The 27431-nt window shown below is 41.9% G+C and overlaps 1 protein-coding gene and 1 long non-coding RNA gene across 4 annotated transcripts in view; both read right to left on the bottom strand.

Annotated features, from left to right (window-relative positions):
• Positions 1-27431, bottom strand: part of dlc (deltaC) — a 385702-nt gene that overhangs the window by 157622 nt on the left and 200649 nt on the right. The window lies entirely within an intron of this gene.
• LOC116737557 (uncharacterized) lies at positions 14702-19815 on the bottom strand. The gene is made up of 3 exons (XR_004342849.1): positions 19689-19815; positions 19231-19234; positions 14702-14872 (listed from the first exon to the last, which is right to left on the bottom strand). It is a non-coding gene; the product is annotated as an uncharacterized LOC116737557 (long non-coding RNA).

Raw genomic sequence — 27431 nt, 5'->3', positions numbered from 1 at the left:
AGTACTGCTATTAAGAAAGAAAAGGAAAAAGAACTAAATAAATTGGAGACCAAATTAAAAGAATTGGAGAGCTTGCAAATTAAAAACCAACTTCATTATATCAATGCACAAATCCAAGAGATAAGGAGTAAAATTTTGGATATACATAAAAGAGAGGAAGAAAAAAAATATAAATTACTAAAACAATCATTTTACGAAGCTGGACCAAAGGCAACAAAACTACTTGCAAGAAGAATTCACAAAAAACAAATAATGCACTCAATTTGTTCCATAACTGACCCACAGACAGGAATAGTAGAAAACAGTTTGGATGGTATTGACAAAGCTTTTCAAACATATTATAAAGAATTGTACGCACAACAAGAACAGGGCCGTGCAAAGACCTATGGAGGGGCAGGGGCTCAAATTAAAAAAGGGGCACATTGAACAAAAACTCCGTACAACAACATAACAACAACCCATAATAATCAAGAATCTAACTGGATCCTACTGGATCATCGCCATCATGCAGGAAATGCAAAGCAAATCTAGTCTCTATTTTCCCCAACAGGTAAAAAGTTTCTGTTTCTGCTGCTGACAGTCCTGGAGGGCTGAGCTGATCTGAGACTGTAGCTGTTAAACAGACCAGAGGAGAGAAGGTCAAAGGTCATGAAGTTATGAAATAAGCTAATTTGCTGCCATTTTACTAATGAAGCCCTAATAATATCTATTTAACCTCTAGAACAACCTGGCTGCAGACTGATTTATAGATCAGAAACTCAAAGGGGTTAAAACTATATAATAGTTTGATGTTAAACCTCTAGATCTAGAATTATAAGACTGGGATATCAAGGCAAAGAAAACTCAGTAGCTGCTGGTAGGGGCCATTCAGGGGCCTCCAGATACTCAGGGGCCTCCAGACATTCAGGGGCCTCCAGACATTCAGGGGCCTCCAGACACTCAGGGGCCTCCAGACACTCAGGGGCCTCCAGACACTCAGGGGCCTCCAGACATTCAGGGGCCTCCAGACACTCAGGGGCCTCCAGACATTCAGGGGCCCCTAGAAATGGTCTAATTGTACCACAGACCATAGATCTAAACCTGTAGCATCATTTATAGAGAATAACAATGTTATTACATTTTATTTAATAAATTCAAATGAGAAAAATAAATAGTACATTTAGGATTTAATTAGGACGTTTACTTTGTAAAAGTTTAAAGAATCATCTAGTAGTTTGATTGTTGTGTTACCATGGCTACAATATGGTGTAATCTTTGTATTTGAATTGGGTTTGTTCACAAATACATCACAGCAAATAACCAATAATCAGTGATTGATTTTAAACCTGGTCTCCCTCTCACAGATTCACCTGATCGATATTTAAACATGTTAGTGATGCTGAGGTTCTTAGTAGGACGGGGGTTCTGGCTAAGGCCCCATATTACCTTGGGCCGGCCCTGGAGGAACAGCTGCTGCGATGCGCATCTCTGGAATCTACCTGGAATCCACCTGGAATCTACCTGGAATCTACCTGGAATCCCCCGGTGGCCCCTGTCAGTCCCCTGATGCTTTGGAGACATTTTGGTTCATTTCATTGTGGCATGTTTGGCTTTTTGCTGCGGTTCTGATTATTGCTACAATATTTTCTCTGATGTTTATTTCATGAACTCTAATTGGGCCGAATCTTCCTTTAACACTTGAGGTTCTGCAGTAACTTCTGTTTACAGCCCAGAACCTCCAGCGGCTTTAACCCGCCTGGTAGAAACGTTAAGGAGAAGCAGAGCGAACAGTCAGCAGGTGGTACCGGGTGGTACCGGGTGGTACCGGGTGGTACCAGGTGGTACCAGGTGGTACCGGGGCTTTGAGCTGCGTTGCGACTCGCGGTGACAGTCTCAGTGTCTTATATCAGGATGTCTGATATAAATCAGATATTCTTTCTATCTGTCGGTGGTTCCGACCCAGACTGCCTGTAGTGAACCGAACCGGGCTTTTAGCAGAATGATGAAGTTAAAGTCAGAAGTTTCTCTGCAGCATTTCTGAGTTTAGTGGAGAGGCGGGTTTTGTCCCACTATTGCAGGACGATTATAAAAATATAAATAGAAACAGTTTTTCTAACGTCAACATCAGACCTACGTTTTTATTCACAAACCAGTTTATGAAAATATTCTTGCCCATAATTAGATAGATAGAGGAACAGATCCTCCTCCTCCTCACCATGGAGTCTGAACAACATGGAGGCTCTGAGAGTCATTATTAGACTGAGGGCAGCCAGACTAGTTTATTTTTACTAAATTATTATATTTAGAGAAATATTATTGCTGAGGGGCTCAAACAGGCCTTCTGACATACAGATTAAAAATAAAAATTAAAAATAAAAAGCCCCCTTTGCCCCCCCCCCCGCACGTGCCTGAACAAGAACAAAGCAAACTAGAAAATTTCTGAAGAAATTTAGCCGGGGCCTGCCAAGGCGTGCCCGTCGGTTTGGGCCCGGCGTTGTCACGCTACAAATTAGCATCGATGCTAAAGAACGCTGCAACGTAATCAATGGTATGTGGAGAATCACAAGAACGTTAAGTAAGGTGGACGTGCACCATTCAGTATGATTTAAAATTTTCTCAAGGCTTTTATTTTGGAAGTTTTGTTAAACTTCATTTGAAAGGGCCAAACTAATCCCATGCGTAATAGTCATTGGGTTAAAATAGTTATATAATGCTCAAAACACAAGTAGTTGATGTAAAAATATTAAAGGCTTTTATTTTGAAATGTTTGTTAAGCTTCATTTCAAAGCGCCAAACTAATCCCATGTTTATCAGTGCTTTGGATAAAAAATTCACATAATGCCCAGAAGAGCAAATACCTGATGTAAAATTGTCAAGGCTTTTAATTTGAAATTTTCAGTATGCTTCATTTCAAAGGGCCAAACTAATACCATGTGTAACAGTGCTTTGGATGAAAAAGTCAAATAAAGCCAAAAAGAGCAATTACATGATGTAAAAATATTCAAGGCTTTTATTTTGAAATTTTCATTAAGCTTAATTTTTATTGCCCCAATAAACCCATGTCTAATAGTCATTGGGTAAATCAGTTATATAATGCTCAAAACACAAGTAGTTGATGTAAAAATATTAAAGGCTTTTATTTTGGAATTTTTGTTAAACTTCATTTCAAAGGGCCAACCTAATCCCATGAATAACAGTCATTGTATAAAATCAGTTATATAATGCTCAAAACAGCAATAATCTCATGTAAAAATTCTCAAGGCTTTTATTTTGAAATTATTATTATGCTTAATTTTAAAGTTCCAAATTAATCCCATGTGTAACAGTTACTGAGTTAAATCAGTTATATACAGCCCATAGCAGCAAGTAGTTATAAAGGCCAGTTCAGTCCTGATCTGTTTCAACTGAGGGTTCCACTATAGATAGAACTACAGTGATGCGTATTTGTAGTCCTAATCAGCAGCCAATAGCCTCTTGAGTTCCGTTGCTATGGTAAATAAGTTTCTCACCAAGGTGTGAACTGTTAGTGACAGAGCCTGAGACAGCCTAGAAAATCCTGTCGCATGACTTTGCTCTGAAGCACCGTGACAGAAAACCGTACGGTCTAGATAAATTTCGAAAACATTTTACCGGAGCAGACATGCGTATCAATGTCAGGACCGATTTTGATACCAATCGTGCGATATTTGTGGGCGTGATGGCGATTTCAAAATTATTTTGGGGTGAAAAATTCTCTTCATTTCTCACTCTAATCAGTGAGAGACGCACTCTAACTTTAGGAAAAATGAGAAACTTTGGGTCGCTTAGAGACAAATTGTGGACAAACCGTAATTGGTATCGACGAGCCGTCTTCACTTTCGAAGAGATCACAGACGTATCTACAAAATGAAATTTGAATGGCATTTCTACGTGAATTCGTGACGACACAGAAAATCCTCAAAAATAGGGTATTTCTAGGATTTTTCCCATTGACTTATAATGGGGTTTTTTTCGTAGTTTTTTGCGAATTATGTCGCCATGTTAACCCCGAATCCCACCAAAAGTAATAGCTCCAATGGCGTGAATTTTCTGCACGTTTTGATACCTCATTTGTAGGTGTGCACGCAGCGGTACGAGCCGCATTAACGGTTACGGATGAAAAATAAAGAATTGGGAGAATAGCAATAGGTTCCTGCCATTGCTTTGCATGGCAGGCCCCAAATAGAAGATGTTAAAACATTTCTCAATTCATTGGAATTGCCAACAATCGGAGAATGTCAGAACAAAAGTTTAACTGAGCACATCACTGAAAAGGAACTGATAATGGCGATAAAAATATAGAAAAATAATAAATCACCAGGTACTGAGGGTCTTCCAGGAGAATGATATAAGATATTTGAAGAAGAACTATCCCCTGTATTATTAAAATCATTAAATTGGACATTAGGGAAAAGGACAACACCGCCATCATGGTCTGAAGCAATTATAACGGTAATACCAAAAGAAGGACAAAACAAAATATTATGCAGTTCATACAGACCGATCTCGATCCTTAACCAAGATTATAAACTATATGCATCTATCTTGTCCAATAGATTGAACGCGTTTGTCCCAGATCTGATTGACGGGGACCAAACCGGGTTTGGCTCTGGCCGACAAACTCAGGATAATATAAGACGCTCACTTCACATAATTCAGAATATTCAGACAAACAATCACACAGCAGTATTGGCGAGCTTAGACGTGGAAAAGGCTTTTGATCGTGTCAGTTGGGAGTACTTATTTCTAGTTTTGGAACGGTTTGGTTTTTCACAAACCACAATCAACATTATTAAAACATTATACGCGTCACCCACAGCTAGGATCAAGATAAATGGCCGATTGACAGACACAATAAAGCTGGAGAGATCCACTCGACAAGGCTGCCCGCTCTCCCCAACTCTTTTTGCACTTTATATAGAGCCTCTTGCCCAGGCAATTAGGGAGAACAATGATATTCATGGTATAGTAACGAATTCAGGAGAACATAAAATAGCACTATATGCTGATGACATCCTTCTATATCTCTCGAGCCCGGAGCAATCCAGGCCGTCTTAAAGTTACTAGACATATTTGGCACCTACTCAGGATACAGACTTAATATGGATAAAACACAGATTATGTGTTTTAACTATCACCCATCGGTTGAGCTTAAAGATAAAATCCCTATTGACTGGTCTAAGAAAACAACTTGGGTATATGGTTGACTTACCTTCTGATTGATCTGTACAAAAAAAATTTTGAATCTGTAAATAGGAGAATTAAACAAGACCTCACACAGTGGTCGGGATCTATAATTGACTTTAATTCAAGAATTGAGGTAATTAAGATGTCAGTATTACGTAGGTTATTATACCTATTTATTTCTTTGCCTATTAAAATCCCTCATTCTCAGTTTTGTGAGTGGGACAAATTGATATCTTGTTTTATTTGGAAGGGAGAGAAACCCAGAATTAGATACAGTACTCTTACAATTAGGAAAGAAAAAGGGGGGCTGTCACTCCCAAATCTTCATGGCTATTACCTTGCAGCTCAACTCAAAACAGTAGTACAGTGGTGTGATCATACTTATGAGGCTGGATGGAAAGAATTAGAAACCAAGTGTGGAAACATTTCAATACAAGCTCTGATTGGAGATCAGAAACTTGCAGCAGCATGCCAAAAAAAATTAGATCCCCTAGTGTCATTTACCCTTTTGACCGGGTTTGAAGTGGTTAAGGAATTAAACTTGGAAAACCAAATACAAATTCTCAGATGGGTCGCCTTTGACTCAGATTTCACCCCTAACCAATTAGATTCCAGTTTTAAAAACTGGTCACAGAAAGGAATAACTGCTTATTGCAGGATACTGGACAAAAATACACTACCAAGTTTTCACACACTACAACAAAAATATGATCTAGAAAAAGGGGACTTCTTTAGATATTTGCAATTTAGACAATTTTTTTTTTCAAACATATTAAAACCCTGCATCTCAGAGTCTAAGGAGATAATTCAATTGGTGTCACAAGCTTACTCCACGCCTGGCAAGATCACCATCTCCAAACTTTATCAGGGATTGTTGAGATCCAAAGGAATGTCAACAGATTATGTTAGGAAAAGATGGGAGGAAGAGATGAATACTGAAATATCACAAGAACAATGGGACAATATGTGTGAATCCGCTGCTTCAACCTCCTCCTCAAACTATTGGCGTGAGTTCAGTTGGAAAAACTTGTTACGTTTTTTAGAACACCCAAGCAGCAGTATTATAGAAACCCGAATGCTTCTAAATGCTGGAGGGGATGTGGGGACGCGGAGCCAAATCACTGCATAAAGATCAAGTCTTATTGGAAAGAAGTTTTGGAGAAAATTGAAATAATTTTGGATCTCAGACTCCAACAACCTACCATGTCATTGTTGCTCGGAGCCGTTCCTGAGAGTTGGAACATGAGTGACAAATATTTATTAAAAATCTTCAAAAAATCGATCACTTGGAATTGGCTTCAACCCGACCCACCAACGCTAAAGAACTGGCTGGAACTGGTGGACGAAACCCACAAAATGGAAAAGTTAAGGTTCATGCTGAGACTACAATCGGACCTTTACAAAAAGAGATGGAGCAAATGGACTAGATTTCTAGAAAACAATAACTGAATCAGGTCACTTATACTGTCACTTTAATTGCTGCTCAAAAAACCCAAAGATTGGGATGTAAATTTATATGCTGTTTTCATCCTATATCTGTTCATCTTTGTCAGAATGTAAGTAATGCTTCTTGTCGACAGTTGTTCCGCTCTGTGTTCTGTATGTGATTAATAAATGAAACACAATCAATAAACATAAAGTAAAAAAAAAAGATATGACAAAACTAATAATTATGCACAGAGTATAAACTCTTGGATTAAGCAACACTTTATTGTCTTTTTTTATGTAGAATTTCTTTCTGATATATTTTTTGTTTTTATTTTTTGTGAGATTACAATTTTTGCCCAGAAAGGCAACTTTTAAATAAACTATATGATAATCCATCCACCATCCATTTCCTAACATCTTGACCCCAGTGGAGTCAGGAGCTGCAGCCTCTCCAGCTTAACATACCGGGCGAGAAGCGGGGTCACCTGGACGGGTCGCCAGTCTGTCACTGTGTGTAATAATTAATATTATTACACAGTGGCACCTGAAGGAGGAACAGCTTGTCCTGCTCTCTCCCGTCCTTACTGATAACTTTGCCTGAGCTATTTTTAAAGTGACAGTTTTTATAGTTATATTTACATTTTCGACATCATAACTGGATTACTTCAAACCTAAGGACTGGAGGATTTTCTTACTTTTATTTTTACCTTACTTTTCTTCATCTCCAAGTTGAACCAGGACAAAATGCCTCCGGCTGACCCCAAGGACATTAGCAGTATTATACAACGACTTCAGTCTATAGAAATGAAGATCAAACAGCTGGAGGTTAACTTTGAAATCAACGCTAACTGTGGAAATGAGACAACTCTTCCTCAAATCAACGGAGAGGTTGTACGCCTCGCATCAAGCAGCTCACCCTGGAACGATCTGGGTGCCAAGCCAAAGCAAAGGTCTCACACCGCAGATCTGATGAGGCGACTGACAGGGAGAACCCTCACCTGGACGAATCAGCGTGGCCGGCTCTGAGCCGAAACCCACCTTCAACCTCAACACCTGCTCCACCAAAGAAAAAAAAACAAGCAGCTGCAACCAAAACGGTTCCACCGACCCCGCTCCCAAGGACAGAGCGACCAGCCCGGGCCTCAAAACATTCTGACTCTGTGGGAATCCCACTGAAAAATAGATTTTCTGTACTCCAGCCTGAGCCTCTGGGTGAAACCTCGCTTTCAAACATCAACAATGAGGCAAGTCTAACACATCCACCCCCCAAAGCTCCAAAGGACAAAGCGGCTACCAGGAAAACGAAAGGTATGCCAAGAGTGCTTATTGTTGGAGATGAGGCAGTAAATGGAATCAGTCACGTTTGCAATCCCAAGAGAGTGATTTCGTTTCCTGGTGACACTGTATCTGATTTAACTCGTAAAGTTCTTTCGCTGACCGCTGATCAGCCAGATATTGAGTCCTTAGTTGTGCATGTTGGAGCCAACGATGTGGCAAAGCAGAAATCTGAGATTCTGAAAAAGGACTTTAATATTCTTCTGAAAACTATGGGAAAGTTAAAAATGAAGTTATTTCTCAGTGGTCCAATTCCATCACCTCAATGGGGAGACGAAAAACACTCCAGGCTGGACATGATAAACAAATGGCTGATTAAAACCTGCTCTGCCAGCTCAGTGACCTTCATTGATAACCTCTGGATCTATTGGCAGCACTTTCACCTTTTTGGAAGAGGCGGACGCAATCTTAATAAACATGGGATAAAGCTACTCACTGCAAATCTTTTTCATTTTATCAGCAAGGACAGCAACGTGATCATCGCTTCAGCAGAACAGGCTCAAGGACTTCTGACTAGGATGGAACCCTCTGCATATCAGGAGCAACCAGTTTCAAAACAAGCTGATACATCGACTGGAGACAGAGCAAGTGATTCCCTTCCTCCTTCTCTCCTCCCTCTCTGCTCACCCACTCATTCACAGGATTCACAAGATACACATGGAGAAATGTCTTCTGGACCGGAGTTTCTTAAATTTACAGATGGAATGAATCAACAGGTTGTACTTGGGACGTCTCTCCTTAGCGCTCACGTAGCAGACCTCACTTCATTTAAGCCACCTGACTCTAACGTCCCAGAGGATCCATCACTCTGCGTCTCTGAGGTCTGAGGCCGGGGTCCAGACTTTATCTTTACACCCTTCTTGCTCCAGAATGTGTCTGGCCCCCCGGCACTGCAGAACAGGACATTACCTGTCCGGATCACTACAAGAAAATTTACAAGAAACAGAAACATAAAATACAGCTGTTTTAATTCAAACATCAGACTGTTCCCCTGCCTAAAGGAACCTCAGACTGAAGATTTCTTGGCCTCCAAGTCACTTAAACTCTTTTAAATCCCAGATCTCTCTGTGCTAAAGCTCTATTAATTAATGATTTCATCACTGAGCATAATATTGATGTTATGTTTCTGACAGAAACATGGTTGAATGATAATAATGAATCGATCGTACTAATTGAATCTGCGCCTCCTAACTACAATTTCTTCAATGAGAATAGAAAACACAAAAAAGGAGGAGGCGTGGCTTCAATATTTAAGAATACCATAAATTGTAGTAAAATCTCTTTGGGTCACTTCACCTCTTTTGAGTATCTTGGAATTGAGGTTAAAGGCCACAAACGAACTTTGACTGTAACTCTATACAAAACTCCAACTTTGGTGGAAAATTTCTTTACTGACTTGAATGAACTTCTATCTCTCATATGTATTGATTATGATTGTTTAATAACTGTCGGTGATTCAACATTCATGTTGACAATCCCCAAGACAGAGGGGCAAAAAAGCTCGCTAATATTTTAGAGACTTTTGGTCTAACACAACATGTCAAACAAGCAACACACACTCAAGGACACACACTGGACCTGGTTATCAGTAAGGGTGTGAATATTTCCAATGTCTCTGTAACTGATGTCGCCTGTCGCATCACTTCCTGTTATCTTTGAAAGTTCTTTATCTTTTAACCCACTTGGACAAACAGCAACCATCACAAAACGTTCTCTCACTGAAAACACAGCAGAAACTTTTCATCAAATCTACTCTTCTTCCTCACCCTTAAGCTGTAATGATGTAGATAAGTTGGTAAATGATTTTCAGTCTAAAGTCTCAGATATTATTGATTCCATTAAAATGAAGGTTGTGTCTGGTAAAAAGAAATCTCCATGGAGAAATACACAAACAGTTAGATCTGCAAGACAACTCTGCCGTAGGGCAGAACGAAAATGGCGTAAAACTCAACTCCACGTTCATTGTGACATCTATAAAGAAAGACTACGTAACTATCATTTAACACTAAAACATGCAAGAGAGGCTTTCTTTGCAGATGTCATAAACAAAAACATTAACAATGCTCGAGCTTTATTTGCAACAGTTGACAGAATCACAAACCCTCCTGTGACGTTACCGCCTGAATTCCAATGTATTGCCGCCTGCAACCAGTTTTCCAGCTTCTTTTCAGAGAAAATTCAAAAAATCAGAGGATTAATCTGAACATCCACTATAAAGTCAGTACCAATGCTGAGCCCAAACAAAACAAATACAGGAAAAATGACCCAATTTCAACTACTTAATTATAAAACCCTACAGGAAATTATAAGTCAACTAAGCTCCAGTTCCTGCTGCCTGGATGTCCTAGATCTATAACTCTAGAACATTTCTTTAAGAAAGTCCTGCCTGTTATTGCTGCTGATCTGATCCAGATAGTAACTCATGGCTCTCATCAGGCGTTTTCCCCCAGGCTTTGAAAACAGCAGTAATCAAACCACTTATAAAAAAGAACAATCTGGACAAATCACTAATGCAGAATTACAGGCCGACCTCTGACCTCTGACCTCCCATTCATCAGCAAAGTTATTGAAAAAGCTGTGCAAACAATTAACTAGCTTCCTAACTATAACCAACCGCTTTGACTCCTTCCAGTCTGGTTTCCATGGTCACCACAGCACAGAGACTGGCCTAGTCAAAGTGTTCAATGATATCCATATAAATACGGACTGTGGGAGAACCACAGTGCTGGTTCTGTTGGACCTCAGTGTTGACCATGACATATTACTGAATCGACTGGAGAGTTGGGTCGGACTCTCCGGTCCAGTGCTTAACTGGTTTGAATCCTACATAAAGAACAGGGATTTCTTTGTTTCAATTGAAAACTTTTCATCAAAGAGGTCAAAGGTCACATGTGGGGTACCCCAAGGTTCAATCCTAGGGCCCCTTTTATTCAATATTTATATGCTCCCACTAGCTCAGGTTATAACAGGAAATGATATTAGCTACCATAACTATGCAGATGACACACAGCTCTACATTACGATGTCACCAGGTGACCTTTGACCCCATCCAATCACTGAACAGATGCTTAGAACAGATAAATGTGTGGATGTGCCAAAACTTTCTCCAGCTGAACAGAAACAAAACTGAAGTTATTATTTTTGGACCTAAAGAGGAACGATCTAGAGTTATAGATCTAGAGTTATAGATCTAGAGTTATAGATATAGAGTTATAGATATAGAGTCAATGTACAGCTTCAGTTATTACAACTGAAAACCAGCGATCAGGCTAACGCCTGGGAGTAGTGATGGACTCTGACCTGAACCTCCAGAGCCACATAAAGACAGTTACAAAGTCGGCCTTCTATCACCTGAAGAACATTTCCAGGATTAAAGGACTAATGTCTCAGCCAGATCTAGAGAAACTCATCCATGCGTTCATCTTCAGTCGTATTGATTATTGCAACAGCGTCTTCACAGGTCTGTCCAACAAATCAATCAAACAGCTGCAGCTGATCCAGAATGCTGCTGCTGGCGTTCTGACTAAATGACAAAGATATTGGATCTGTTGCCATCACATGCAGACTGACATAAACCTGATACAACAGCGGAAAAAGTCCCGGTAAACTGATGAGTGAGGTTTAAAAGTGCTGGTACCACCGCTGCACACCGGACCGCTTACAGCACCGATGCTAACGAAAATGAAGGCTCTCTATCGTGGAATCACCCACGGAGGGATTTCTTTATTTAAATGGGTTCATTTTTCTGAGCGATACACGGTGAGGGTTTTGTGATTTTAGTCATTAAATGTTTATCAGAGTGATATTCTGTTGTCCTTCCATAGAAGAGGGTTTATATTAAAACACTTTTTAACATAAGTTGCTGCTTTAAGACGACCACAGCACTGCCAAAACATTAAATCCCAGAAGAGAACGTAAAATATTTGAAAACTAGACACCTGACCTGACTTTAATCCAGGGGCGCCACCAGGAATCTTGGGTCCCATGATGAAAAATTAGATTGGGCCCCCCACGCAGCTGCTGTTACAATTTCTTGAGTCTATGTGAACGATCAAAAGTGTCACAATTTTAAACGCTTGCAACTGCTTTCTTTGGTTCAATACAGATAGTAGCACAATATTTACTGCTCATGAATTTTGCATCCAACCGTCCACACACAGTTTGCAAGTAGTTTGCTTAAATTTTTTCTATTAGTTTTAGATACTGAAATGTCTCCCCACCAGCAACAGTCAAAAGCAACATGCAAAATGTACATGAAGCATCCAGACATATCAAAAAATTCTATGTAGTTGCATTTTATCCAATCTGTACTTTATAACTTTAATAAAATATGTTTTCTCCATATTTGTTAAAGCTGTCATCATGTCAGATAATCTGTGAAAACAATCAATCTCCTCCACCTGCTCCCTGAACTGCTATTGCTAGCTAAAGTAAAGCAACGTTCCGACCAAAACAACCAATCAGAACCAGGAGGAGGGTCCTAGCGCTGTCAATCAACATCATTCACTCGCTGCTAAATGTGCTAATGGTGGAAAATCATTACAGGAAAAATGTTTATCTGCTGTCATTGGTAGCTATGCTAACTAGTGATGTGGATATATATATATATATATATATATATATATATATATATATATATATATATATATATATATATATATATATATATACACTGCTCAAAAAAATAAAGGGAACACTTAAACAACACAATATAACTCCAAGTAAATCAAACTTCTGTGAAATCAAACTGTCCACTTAGGAAGCAACACTGATTGACAATCAATTTCACCTGCTGTTGTGCAAATGGAATAGACAACAGGTGGAAATTATTGGCAATTAGCAAGACACACTCAATAAAGGAGTGGTTCTGCAGTTGGGACCACAGACCACTTCTCAGTACCTATGCTGTCTGGCTGATGTTTTGGTCAGTTTTGAATGTTGGTGGTGCTTTCACACTCGTGGTAGCATGAGACGGACTCCACAACCCACACAAGTGGCTCAGGTAGTGCAGCTCATCCAGGACGGCACATCAATGCGAGCTGTGGCAAGAAGGTTTGCTGTGTCTGTCAGCGTAGTGTCCAGAGGCTGGAGGCGCTACCAGGAGACAGGCCAGTACGCCAGGAGACGTGGAGGAGGCCGTAGGAGGGCAACAACCCAGCAGCAGGACCGCTACCTCCGCCTTTGTGCAAGAAGGAACAAGAGGAGCACTGCCAGAGCCCTGCAAAATGACCTCCAGCAGGCCACAAATGTGCATGTGTCTGCACAAACGGTTAGAAACCGACTCCATGAGGATGGTATGAGGGCCCGACGTCCACAGATGGGGGTTGTGCTCACAGCCCAACACCGTGCAGGATGCTTGGCATTTGCCAGAGAACACCAGGATTGGCAAATTCGCCACTGGCGCCTTGTGCTCCTCACAGATGAAAGCAGGTTCACACTGAGCACATGTGACAGACGTGACACAGTCTGGAGACGCCGTGGAGAGCGGTCTGCTGCCTGCAACATCCTTCAGCATGACCGGTTTGGCAGTGGGTCAGTAATGGTGTGGGGTGGCATTTCTCTGGAGGGCCGCACAGCCCTCCATGTGCTCACCAGAGGTAGCCTGACTGCCATTAGGTACCGAGATGAGATCCTCAGACCCCTTGTGAGACCATATGCTGGTGCGGTTGGCCCTGGGTTCCTCCTAATGCAGGATAGTGCTAGACCTCATGTGGCTGGAGTGTGTCAGCAGTTCCTGCAAGATGAAGGCATTGAAGCTATGGACTGGCCAGCCCGTTCCCCAGACCTGAATCCGATTGAGCACATCTGGGACATCATGTCTCGCTCCATCCATCAACATCACGTTGCACCACAGACTGTCCAGGAGTTGGCGGATGCTTTAGTCCAGGTCTGGGAGGAGATCCCTCAGGAGACCATCCGCCACCTCATCAGGAGCATGCCCAGGCGTTGTAGGGAGGTCATACAGGCACGTGGAGGCCACACACAATACTGAGCCTCATTTTGACTTGTTTTAAGGACATTACATTAAAGTTGGATCAGCGTGTAGTGTTATTTCACTTTAATTTTGTGTGTGGCTCCAAATCCAGGCCTCCATTGGTTAATAAATTTGATTTCCATTGATGATTTTTGTGTGATTTTGTTGTCAGCACATTCAACTTTGTACAGAACAAAGTATTCAATGAGAATATTTCTTTCATTCAGATCTAGGATGTGTTATTTGAGTGTTCCCTTTATTTTTTTGAGCAGTGTATATAAATGAATGAAGCGCTTCAGCAGAAATATGATCAACTGGTTGCTATGATCCTGAATTATATTGAGATCTCTTTTATATGTGTACACACAGCTTAAAACAGGATCCTGAACTTTAGAGTTGAATTCAAACATTAAAATATGTTGTTAAAAGACAATTGAGGAAACTTTGAAGCTTCAGTAAATTTGATAATTACAATTTAAGAAAATATGGACAAAATGAGGACTGACTGTAAATGTCTGAGTGTGATGAAATTTTGACTGACTCCAAATTCTGATGGCAACGTTTGTTTGTGTTTGTTTCGTGTTGGACTGAATGTTTGTATGTTTGTCATGATTCCAGCCCTTCAGCTCTGCCTTGGCTGTGCTGATTGCTCATTGCCCTCACCTGCACTGAGCTGGGCCCTACTTAAACAGCTGCTCGTCACCAGCTCAGTGCGAGATCGTCTGTTGCCACTGTCACAGCTTTCAAGCCTTGTTGTCCCATGTTCCTAAGTGATTTCTGGTTTCTGATCCTGCCTGTTTTTGACCACAGAGTTTTGCCTAATCCTTCTGCTGTTGAAAGTCCTGTTGCTGAACCCTGCCTGTCTCTGACCCTGCCTCCTTCCTTCTGGATTCTGGATTTTCCTTGCCTGAGACCCTCCCGTGCATGACCCCGGACCGTTTCAAGACTCAGCTTCTGGTTGGTGGATTTTGTCCCTGTCGTCTGTTTGTCCCCCGAGACCCCCACAGATCTCCCCTTGTCCATTCACCCTCCCCTTCCCCGGCTGGACTCCTGACCCCTGTGGATTCCTCATCCCTGACCCACTAGTGTGACCACACCCTTCTACACCATTCACTTTAGTAATAAAACTTTTTGGTTAACCATCCTCTTGTTGTGGCTGCGTTTTGGGTTCTGGCTGATTCTGCTTTTACCATTACAGTGTTTTGTGTTTGATAAATGTTGTTTACTAGACTAAAAAATTAGTAACTGATTGATTCAGAAGCTTAAGTTTTTAAAGGAATATTGCAATATTACAGTACGATCTCGCCAGTATGAACCCACAGCCAAATCCCGATTGGTGTTCTAAAGTAGAGGATGCTGTTACCGGCCTAGAAAGAAATGTCCAGGAGCTTTTACAGGGACTTTCTTCTCTAAGGGATTCCCAAGCCCAAGCTAAGCCCTCAGTTATGCGGCCATTCCCACTTACTGCCACTCCCACGGTTAACTCTAACAACGAACCCAAGATTCCCCCCCCTGAGCGTTTTGATGGGGATCCTGAACAATGCAGAGCTTTTTTAACCCAGTGTTCTCTGCTTTTTGAACTCCAGCCCTCAGCCTTCCCTTCTGAACGGGCCAAGGTGGCCTATACCATCTCTCTACTATCTGGTAAGGCTAAGCTGTGGGGAACATCTGAGTGGGAGAGTGCTGCTGACAGCTGTGACTCATTTTTAGAATTTTCTGATGAGATGAAGAGGGTTTTTGATCCTATCCGTCCTGAGAGAGAGGCTGCCAGGAGACTGTTTTCTCTCAAACAGGGCTCTCGACCTGTTACTGACTATATCATCAATTTCCATGCCTTGAAGTCCAGTTGTCTTTGGAATAATGAGGCCATGTTTGACGTTTTTTACCAGGGCCTGTCAGATGATATCAAGGATGAAATTGCTACCCGTGACCGTCCTATGTCCCTCGAGGCCTTAGAAAGGCTTGCCACGCGGATTGACCAATGCCTTTGTGAACGTAAGAGGGAGAGGTCTTCATCTAATTATCAAAGAAGGGTCTCAACTGTTCAGGTCAGTCCAAGCAGCATGCCCCAAGCCTTCACGCCCCCCCTTGTTAACACTGAGGAGCCCATGCAGTTGGGTAGGACCAGGCTCTCTGCTGAAGAGAGGGAGAGGAGGTTCAGAAATCACCTGTGTTTTTACTGCAGAGAGAGGAACCATCGAGCTCTTAACTGTCCGTCAAAAAGAACAGGCTCAGTAAAGCTTGGGGGGGCTTTACTGAACCCTATCCTCAGACATCAGAACCCTTCCCACAATCAGTGCACCATCAGATTCCCTGACTCTCCTGAAGGGAGGGAAGTTCCCGTTTTCATTGATTCTGGGGCTGATGCCGACTTTATTGATGTCAGCCTAGCTCATAAGCTCGCACTGGAGTTGGAACTTCTAGAGAAATCACGTGAGATTTTTGCCATTGATGGGCATCTTATTGATACTATAACTCACTGCACTAAGCCCGTTTCTGTACTGATTTCAGGAAACCACCATGACAGGATCACATTTCTGCTGACCAAATCCCCAGAGATTCCGGTGATTCTGGGACGCCCTTGGCTCATCAAACACAGTCCAGTCATTAATTGGTTAACGGGTGAGGTTCAGTCTTGGGGACCATCCTGCTCCACTTCTTGTTTGAGGGAAGCTCCCATCATGATGTCTCCCTGTGAGATCAACCATGATTACCCAGATTTGTCTAGGGTCCCTAAGGTTTATCATGATTTGTGTGAGGTTTTTAATAAGGCTAAAGCCACTTCTCTGCCTCCTCATAGAGAGTACGACTGTACCATTGACCTTCGCCCTGGAACCACCCCACCTAGGGGCAGATTGTATTCCATTTCTGGTCCTGAAAGAGGGGCTATGGAGGAATACATTTCTGACGCTCTCAAGGCAGGTCTAATCAGAAAATCTTCTTCCCCAGCAGGAGCAGGATTCTTCTTTGTGGACAAGAAGGATGGCTCTCTTAGACCATGCATCGATTATCGAGGCCTTAACGAAATTACCATCAAGAACAGGTACCCTCTGCCTCTCATGACTTCGGCTTTTGAGCTCCTTCAAGGTAGTACGGTGTTCACTAAACTGGATCTGCGTAATGCTTACATCTGGTCCGCATAAGAGAAGGAGACGAATGGAAGACAGCATTCAATACCCCTTCAGGGCATTATGAATACCTGGTCATGCCTTTTGGGCTCACTAATGCTCCAGCCGTTTTCCAGGCATTGGTTAACGATGTTTTAAGGGACATGCTAAACAGATTTGTTTTTGTATACCTTGATGATATCTTGATTTTTTCGAAGGATCTTCCTACCCATATCAAGCATGTTCGTGAGGTTCTTCTCAGGCTGCTCCAAAATAAACTATTCGTTAAGGCTGAGAAGTGTGCATTCCATCAGTCATCTGTATCTTTTCTGGGGTTTGTCATTGCTCCCAGCAGGATTAACATGGATCCATCTAAGGTGGCAGCAGTCTTGGAGTGGCCAGAACCATCCAGTTTAAAGGAGCTTCAACGGTTTCTTGGGTTTGCCAATTTTTATCGCCGTTTTATCAAGGATTTTAGTTCTGTGGCTGCCCCCCTTCATCAACTCACTTCTACTAAGACTCAGTTCAAGTGGTCTTCAGAGGCTAAACAAGCCTTCGGTAAGCTTAAGCGTCTCTTTACCTCAGCTCCCATTCTGCGTTTTCCTGATCCATCTAACCCTTTTGTGGTGGAGGTTGATGCTTCCGACACTGGGGTCGGCGCAGTCCTATCTCAACGGTTCGCAGATGATGCCAGGTTACATCCTTGTGCCTTTTTTTCTCGCCGGCTCTCTGCCTCCGAAAGTAACTATGACGTTGGAGACAGAGAACTGTTGGCTATCAAGCTAGCCTTAGAGGAATGGAGGCACTGGCTAGAGGGGTCCACACATCCTTTTACTGTGTGGACAGACCATAAGAACTTGGAATACCTAAAGTCTGCCAAGAGACTGAACCCACGCCAAGCTAGGTGGGCACTATTCTTTAGTAGATTTGACTTCACCCTGGCCTATCGACCTGGCAGCAAGAATGTCAAACCAGATGCCCTTTCGAGACTTCATCAATCTTCTGTCTGTCTTTCTGATTCTGTTGACCATGACTACATCCTTCCCTCCAAGACCAGGCTAGCTCTGACCAGTATTGAGACCTTGCTCAAGAGGAGTCATCAGAAACAGCCACCTCCAGTTCAGTGTCCTAGGGGTCTTCTGTTTGTTCCTGAAGAGATGGTGTCTAAAGTCCTTCAGTTCTGTCATGGCTCTAAACTTTTCTGTCACCAAGACTCTAGCAGTGGTCCAGTCAGGATTCTGGTGGCCCACACTCAGAAAGGACACACGAGAGTTTGTGTCAGCATGCGCCATGTGTTCCAGAGTAAAGCCCTCCAGACGTCCCCCAGCCGGTCTACTAAGGACCCTGCCTATTCCACATCGACCATGGTCCCACCTCTCTATGGATTTTGTCACTGGCCTACCTCCCTCTCAAGGTAACACTGTACTCCTCACGGTGGTTGACAGATTCTCCAAGATGACCCACCTCATTCCTCTACGCAAGTTACCTTCAGCACCTGATCTCGCTGAAGTGATGGCCAGAGAAGTGTTCAGACTTCATGGCATCCCCCGCAACATCGTTTCTGATAGAGGACCACAATTCATTTCCCGTTTTTGGGGTGAGTTTTGCACCCTTCTCGGCATTGACATCAGTCTCTCTTCAGGTTTTCACCCTCAGACGGATGGCCAGACAGAGAGGATGAATCAGGAGGTTGAGTCCAAGTTGCGCATCCTTTGCATGGATGCTCCCAGTCGCTGGTCGCAGAACTTACCTTGGGTTGAGTACGCCATCAATGGATTACCATCAAGTGCCACAGGTCTGTCACCATTTCATGTTGTTTTTGGCTATCAGCCGCCTATTCTCTCTGTTCAGGAAGGGGCTACCAAGGTTCCTGCTGCCCATTTATCAGCACGTCGTTGTCTCAGAGTCTGGAGAAAGGCCAGAGCGACTCTCTGCAAAACCTCTGCTGTTTATGCCAGCAATGCCAATCGCCACAGATCCCAAGCCCCAAGATACCTGGTGGGTCAGAAGGTGTGGTTATCCACTAAGGATCTACCCATCAAGGTAGAGAATCGCAAGTTGGCACCCCGTTTTGTGGGCCCATTTCCTGTTGCCAAGGTTATTAACCCAGCAGCGGTGCGTCTCCATCTGCCCTCTTCGATACGTGTACACCCCACCTTCCATGTCTCCAAGGTCAAACCTGTGAGGTCATCCAGGTTTTACCCTCCTTCCAGACCCCCTCCACCCCCCTGACTCATTGATGGAGCCCCTGCCTTTACTGTGAGACGCTTGCTGCGTTCCCAACGTTGGGGCCATGGCATGCAATACCTTGTTGACTGTAAGGGCTATGGTCCTGAGGAGAGGTCCTGGGTGCCTTCTCACCTGATCCTGGATAAGGGCCTCATCCGCGATTTCCATCGCCAGCATCCGGACCAGCCCACAGGGGCGTCAAGAGCCGCCCCTTGAGGGGGAGGTGATGTCATGATTCCAGCCCTTCAGCTCTGCCTTGGCTGTGCTGATTGCTCATTGCCCTCACCTGCACTGAGCTGGGCCCTACTTAAACAGCTGCTCGTCACCAGCTCAGTGCGAGATCGTCTGTTGCCACTGTCACAGCTTTCAAGCCTTGTTGTCCCATGTTCCTAAGAGATTTCTGGTTTCTGATCCTGCCTGTTTTTGACCACAGAGTTTTGCCTAATCCTTCTGCTGTTGAAAGTCCTGTTGCTGAACCCTGCCTGTCTCTGACCCTGCCTCCTGCCTCCTTCCTTCTGGATTCTGGATTTTCCTTGCCTGAGACCCTCCCGTGCATGATCCCGGACCGTTTCAAGACTCAGCTTCTGGTTGGTGGATTTTGTCCCTGTCGTCTGTTTGTCCCCCGAGACCCCCACAGATCTCCCCTTGTCCATTCACCCTCCCCTTCCCCGGCTGGACTCCTGACCCCTGTGGATTCCTCGTCCCTGACCCACTAGTGTGACCACACCCTTCTACACCATTCACTTTAGTAATAAAACTTTTTGGTTAACCATCCTCTTGTTGTGGCTGCGTTTTGGGTTCTGGCTGATTCTGCTTTTACCATTACAGTGTTTTGTGTTTGATAAATGTTGTTTACTAGACTAAAAAATTAGTAACTGATTGATTCAGAAGCTTAAGTTTTTAAAGGAATATTGCATGAGACAATTTGAGATCTTAGATTATTTTCAAGATGGTAATTTTTATTTTTTGATACCTTGACTAAAGTTTACTCTGCATTAATCCTAACAAGGACTTGGATTTAAATTTATTTCAACCTTTATAAAGGTTTTTATACCCCGATCTTCACTAACTGAAATCTTCTGACTAAACCAAATTTGATGCAGTTTATTAATGACTCTGCATCATGTGACCATGCTATTGATCTAACCTTGTTTGCTTTTTGCATAAATCACCTATCTTTGGCTCTATGTTCAAACATTTTCCTGCTAAAACGTCTGCACTAGTAGCACTAACTGCAGCATGTAAACTATTTGCTTGTGTGCTATTATTCTCACTGATTCCAAGATTCTTATTATGTCGTCTTATTGCTAAAACCTGTCCACTTTGCTTTGTCGAGCCTCACAGACAGTGAAAACCTTCCTGCCAAAGTGCTGCTGCAGCCATCAGACCAGCTGACAGGTCTTGATGAGGGATTTCCAGAGGAAGGACTGGAACTCCAACCGCTGGCAGAGGCCGATCCAGAGGCCGATCCAGAGGCTATTCCAGGTGTAACTCGTGACCAACACACCTGTTAAAGTCCAGGAAGGAACAACCTGAATCCACACCAACCACTGTGAAGGACGACCGTCTGTAATACCCATCTACTGTAGATCACAACTCTAAATCTGAAACAGAGTGAGTAGCAAAACTTCACTCTACCAAGTATCAAGAACTACAATTTCTGACATCAATGAGGAAAACATCCAGAGCAACAGCTAGTTTAAAAGTTTCTCCACTCAAAGAACTACTGCTGGTCCACTGGCGAGAAGTCGAAGCGGAGAGTGAAGATTTGGACCAACACTTTTCTGACAGGAGGCAACAAATCCTCCTGAACAGATCGAATATCAATATTCCTGTTTCTACAACACTTTCCCTACTTTCCAGATGGAAAATCTACGCTTCCTTGTTGAGTTTTGAACGGACACTTATCTATACCTTCACTGCACTAATGTAATCTTTTCTTTTTGTTCTTTTTTTTATTTGATTGTTTTTAGGGGTTTCCTAGAAACACATGACATTTAGTAACTTAATTATGATGGTTCTTAGTTGTTTCACTTCAAATGAATTAAGAATTTAGACATTCATTCTTCTAGGCATAAGAGAAGTCAACTTAAATAATCAAATGTGTGTAAAATGAAAGTTTAGCTGATACGTTTAATAGTTTAACCATAGTTAATTATAAGTTAAGCACCGGAAATACACAAATTCATCTTCTCTGTTACCACATTAAGGCTGTAATGCATGTTGAGATTTTTACTAAAGTAGCATAAACATCTGATTTGAAAAGAACCTTTAGTTAACTCCATAAAGGTTAAAACTCAATTTTCTAACTTTTAATGCTGAACTCCTAACTTGAAGAAATTAAATGACTAATGAATGCTTTATGAATTTATGGATTGTCTTGTAACTAGGATGACTTTCCTAATACCATGCTTTACTTAAAACCAAATGTCTATGTTTCACGAAAACAAATGTCTATCTGGTGTTTTATTTTTTTATTTTTTTTCCTTTTCAAGTTTAGTTGGGGTAGAGTATTTCATTGTTAAGAATTGTTGTTGTGGCATTGGTTTTAAATTGAAAAATGCAGTTCAGTACAAATTGTTTTTCTAGCTACTTATAGGGGGTGTTTTCTATAAAGCTTGAATTTTTGTTCTATCAATCAATCAACTTTTATTTGTATAGCACATTTCAGCAGCAAGGCATTTCAAAGTGCTTTACATCATATCAAACACAGAAACACAATGCAATATAGAATCAATAATTAAGTCAAGTTCCATCAATAAATTTGTAATTGATTACATTTCAAATACAATCCTAAACAGGTGGGTTTTTAGTCGACGTTTAAAGGAAGTCAGTGTTTCAGCTGTTTTACAGTTTTCTGGAAGTTTGTTCCAAATTTGTGGTGCATAGATGCTCAAAGCTGCTTCTCCTCGTTTGGTTCTGGTTCTGGGGATGCAGAGCAGAACCAGAACCAGAACCTGAGAGGTCTGGAAGGTTGATACAACAACAGCAGATCTTTAATGTATTGTGGTGCTAAGCCGTTCAGTGATTTATAAACTAACAACAGTATTTTAAAGTCTATTCTTTGAGCTACAGGGAGCCAGTGGAGGGACTTTAAAACTGGTGTTATGTGCTCTATCTTCCTGGTTTTAGTCAGAACGCCAGCAGCAGCATTCTGGATCAGCTGCAGCTGTTTGATTGATTTGTTGGACAGACCTGTGAAGACGCTGTTGCAATAATCAATACAACTGAAGATGAACGCATGGATGAGTTTCTCTAGATCTGGCTGAGACATTAGTCCTTTAATCCTGGAAATGTTCTTCAGGTGATAGAAGGCCGACTTTGTAACTGTCTTTATGTGGCTCTGGAGGTTCAGGTCAGAGTTCATCACTACTCCCAGGTTTCGGGCTGATCGCTGGTTTTCAGTTGTAATAACTGAAGCTGTGCATTGACTCTAGATCTATAACTCTAGATCATTCCTCTTTAGGTCCAAAAATAATAACTTCAGTTTTGTTTCTGTTCAGCTGGAGAAAGTTTTGGCACATCCACACATTTATCTGTTCTAAGCATCTGTTCAGTGATTGGATGGGGTCAAAGGTCACCTGGTGACATCGTAATGTAGAGCTGTGTGTCATCTGCATAGTTATGGTAGCTAATATTATTTCCTGTTATAAACTGAGCTAGTGGGAGCATATAAATATTGAATAAAAGGGGCCCTAGGATTGAACCTTGGGGTACCCCACATGTGACCTTTGTTAGACACTGATTTGTTTTTCTTTTTACTACTTGATTTTATTATTTCTTGTTTTTTTCTTAACTTTTGGTCTTAGCTTTTGCATTACTTCTTTTTTTATTACTATTGGTGTGATACCTCCACATTCTTCCTGGACAAACATATTCAGGACCGTCTCCCTGGCAAGGAGGGGTCGCAGGATAAGTTTTCCTACCAACAGTCATATTGTTACAGGGTTGAATAAATGAATGCCGGTTGGTTTTTCCTATCTTGCGTATATGTGTTTTTTTGTTGTTGTTGTTTTTTTTACATCTTCCAGGAAAGTGTTATGTTATATCTTTTGACTCAGGAGGGAAATGATGATTAATATTAAATATTACATATTTATTTATAATCAAAAGGGGGGGAATGATGTGGAAAAATTGCAATAAGGTTACACCTGCTAGTTGTATTGCTACATGTTTATTCTAAGTTCTGTATATTCCCACCAAGTTAAAACTATTTTAGTTACATGTACAAGGTTGGACGTTGTTTTTCCCAGCTGCATGGGAACCAGTCTGTTTCCCAGGCTTTGGATCCTTTATCCTTTTGTATAAAACTCGTGTGTTTCTCTGCCTGGCAGCTTTTCATCCAGACCTGCTTCATTACTGATTGTCCTACAAGCTTCTCTGTATTGTGCACAATATATGAATAAACCTGATTGAGTGATTTTACCTGAACAGTGCTTGGAAATAGTATTTTTTCCCACAACACTAGACTGAACATTCACAACAGGCTGCGCTAGCTACAGCATAGGGATGAGCAGCACCACATGAGATTGTGATTGACAGCACTAAAACTCTCCTGTCTCTGATTGGTTGTTTCTAGAGAGAACTGGGAGAAAGCAGAGGAAATAGATTTTTCACAGATTATCTCTCATGCCAAATTGTCACAACATGATGACAGTTTTAACAAATATGTAAAAAAAATATTTTTATAAAAGTTAGTGCAGCTTTAATTTGACTAGGAGAGGAGAGAGGACGGGTCAGGAGGTCAGAGCTGCTGCTGACTGACTCACCTGTTGTTAAGTGGTAAAAGGTTCAAGTTTTTTTGTTTTTTTTTACCCCTCCAGGGGGTCTTTTTGTGGGCTCTAGTGTCCCTTTTACGAAAGTAGGCTGACAGGAATGGGGAAGGAGAGGAGGGAAGACATGCGGCAAATGTCGCCGGGTCCGGGAGTCGAACCTGCGACGGCTGCGTCGAGGACTCAAGGTCTCCAAATATGGGTCGCGCTAACCACTACGCCACCACGGCACGCCCAATGTTCAAGTTAAATATATGAATATGTTGGTCATTTCTTTCCTTAATTCATTAAATGTTAGTGAAATGGAGGCAGTCTGTAGCTAAGCTAACTATGCTAAATGTTGATAATCTCACACAGTCTACTCACCTCTCAGAGAAAAACTGGGTTATAAATTGACACTTTTACCTTTTTCTCTCTCTATTTCTCTATTTTCTTGAAAACCTGATTTTATCTCTTTCTTTAGCAGCATAATAACAGCCACAGTCGTTCTTGTTTTCCACTGACTGCTGCTGAACATCGTCACCATCAATGACGATTGTTGGTGACAATCAATCACCATCACCACCATTTCCCAGGTCCCAGGAACCATTTCGTTCCTGGGATCCAGGAGGTTCAGGACAAATATAGATATGTGCTTTTTGGTCTGGGAGGGGTAACATTTAATTTTTACTGCTAAAAGCAATTTTAGAAAACACTATATGATTAACTTTGTAATTGACAGGGCCCCATTTTATTTTTATTTCTATGAAAAAAAACAACAAAGATAGTGGAGGGCCCCCTGTCAGTCAGGGGCCCCAGGAATTGTAATAACTTCCCCCCCCTGAGTGAATCACAGCAACAAGGCCGTTAGCCGCTGTAGCACTGATCTGATGCAGTGAAGCTTAGAGTAGCAGGAGATCGGAGCTGTGCCAAGAAGCTAACAGAAACCAACAGAAGCTAACAGAAACCAACAGAAGCACTGATGAGAAGAAGAAGAGCTGCTATTGATACAGATGCAGCCAAACATGATTTAAAGTTACAGACCTCAGTTGTTAGCAAGTAGCTCAAAGTCTAAACTGGTATTATTGCATATAAAGCGTCTTATATGCAACAAGTGTTGATTTTTTTGTGTTGAATTTTTGTAATCATGGGATTACAAAAACATCCCATGAAATTCACATGTGGTTCCCATGTTCCACATGTTCACATGTAATAATGTATCTTGCATGTGTCACATGCAGGGCTGGAAAGGAAACATTTTCTCCACCAGCCACAGTGGCTGACAAAGAAAATATTTCACCTGTTTTGATTCCAGACCCCACCAGTACAAGCAAATCATATCAAATATATGATTTATTCTTAACTCCATGAAAACCGATTTACTGACAATAAGTTTACCATACAGATGTACTTAGACAGACTAATTTAACATAAAGCTTGGACACCTTAACAGTAGTGCAGTAACTACTAACAGTAAACTTTAAGCCCTAACATTCTTGCAGTCATTTCCTAAGTTGAACATTTTGGCAACAACTCCCCCTGATAGTATTTATTAAATGTATCTAGTCATTTTTTAAACATTTTTAAATGGTATCGATAGCTGTTTTCTAACTGTTTTATTTGTTTTCCCTTACTTATTACGTTTTCTATTGAAATTCACAATTATTCTTATTACTGTTCATTATTAATGCCACGGCCGTCATCATTCCTGTGTTATCCCAGGTTTTTTTGACTTCCTGCTAGCTTAGTGTTAGCTTCCCAGACTCTCTCTCTCACACACACACACACATCCCTACACACCTGCATGAAACACTCCCTCTTCAAGAACATTTCCACTCCTTCTTACTGGGCAGCAGCAGCTAATCTGAACTCTTCCTCAATCTGTTCCTGGTCACGTCTTTCTCATCGTCATCCTCAGACGATAATAAATCCCCAGAATAGTTCATTCTCCCTCCTTCTCTGCTCCTGAATCTCTCCAACGGTCAAAGTTAGTGTAGTAATTAACATATCGGATAGTTTGACACATTTTTCTGAATGGGTTTACGCGCTTTTTAGCTTTTGTTGTAGTTTTTCTGACCTGCCCGTCTCGTATCCGCTCATTTTCTCGGACTCCGGCTAGCAGCTAACCGTTAGCTGAAATGGCATTATTTATAACCTCAGAGGGGAGGGGCAGGCCAAGGAGGACTGAGGGGTTTCATTGGATAAGCCCAATGTCCGTCAATAAAATCAACCAATGGGCTGTCGAGTCAATAAAAGTAATATTTAATGTAATTTTTTTGTTAAATTATGACAGCGTAGGGCCGCCAGATAAAGACATTATGTTCATCAGTCTGTAGTCCAGACGGTCAGCCAATTCAACTGGGTCCCTGGTAACACATGAGCTGGCTTCAAATGGTCCACCAAAATACTCTCCTGATTACCTCCCAACTCCAATAAAAAAATCCTTAGGTCTCCAAAACACGGAATGGACCATCGTAAGGAGGCTGAAGTGGTGAACATTGTGAGTCATGGCGGATAAATACTCTACATACTCAGCAGACATTAGATCCTTTGGCACAAGGACCTGTGGAAGACAGTGATGTGCTGCCAACGAGGCAAAAGATCTAGATTCCCCATTTAGAACTGTTCTACTGCCCTGGGAATCAACTGAACCCACTGGACCCAGAAGAAAATCCCCTGGCACCCTCAAAGGCTGGCCCAGGACCAAATGATAGAATTAAAATAATAACCTAAATAAATACTAATCAGTATGTTTCTGAGTATGTTGAAGGAGGCCCTGCTGCAGGATGCAGCTGCCGCCAGCTTGTTCTAATCAGACGGCTGCTCAGCAGAAGGACATCCTATTCTTCATGTTTATAATAAGATAGTTTATAGCGTAATGGTGCTGATTAGCCTTATTCAGTCATACTGTTCATAGTAAATGTTCTAGTTTATCTTATGAAACTGTGAGTCACATTGCAGCTGCATATGTTTTGCTAAGACCTGAAATGTGCATTGTAACTAGGGATGATTTTCAATAAAAAGAGGTGCAGCAGAACGTGTTTTCAGAATAGGCAGAGATTGTAACTGAAACACATCTCTGTCCGTTCTTCTCACGAGTAAAAAGAAACTCTCTCTTGTCTTTTCCTGTGTCTTGCATTTTGATGTTCTGCTTAAACTTGACATTTACTTGGTCCTTCGAGCCAGGATTCCAGCAGGTGCGGTGGACCCCAGTAAGACCGTGCATGGCGGACTTCTTAGTGGAAGTCTTTCAGATCTTTTTCCAGGGCTGGCGCTCGACCTGCCTGCTGGGATCTGAAGGTTGACGGTACTCCCGAAAGGAAAGACAACAGGGGTGAGTGGCTTTCCTTTAAAAGTGGCGAGTGGCTGAGGGTCATTGCGTGCACAGAAAACCCTGGAATTTCTAGACACTAGCAGGTAAAA

The sequence above is a fragment of the Xiphophorus hellerii genome, chromosome 18, assembly GCF_003331165.1.
Source record: "Xiphophorus hellerii strain 12219 chromosome 18, Xiphophorus_hellerii-4.1, whole genome shotgun sequence".
NCBI classification, from domain to species: domain Eukaryota; kingdom Metazoa; phylum Chordata; class Actinopteri; order Cyprinodontiformes; family Poeciliidae; genus Xiphophorus; species Xiphophorus hellerii.
This window is presented reverse-complemented; position numbering and strand designations above follow the sequence as displayed.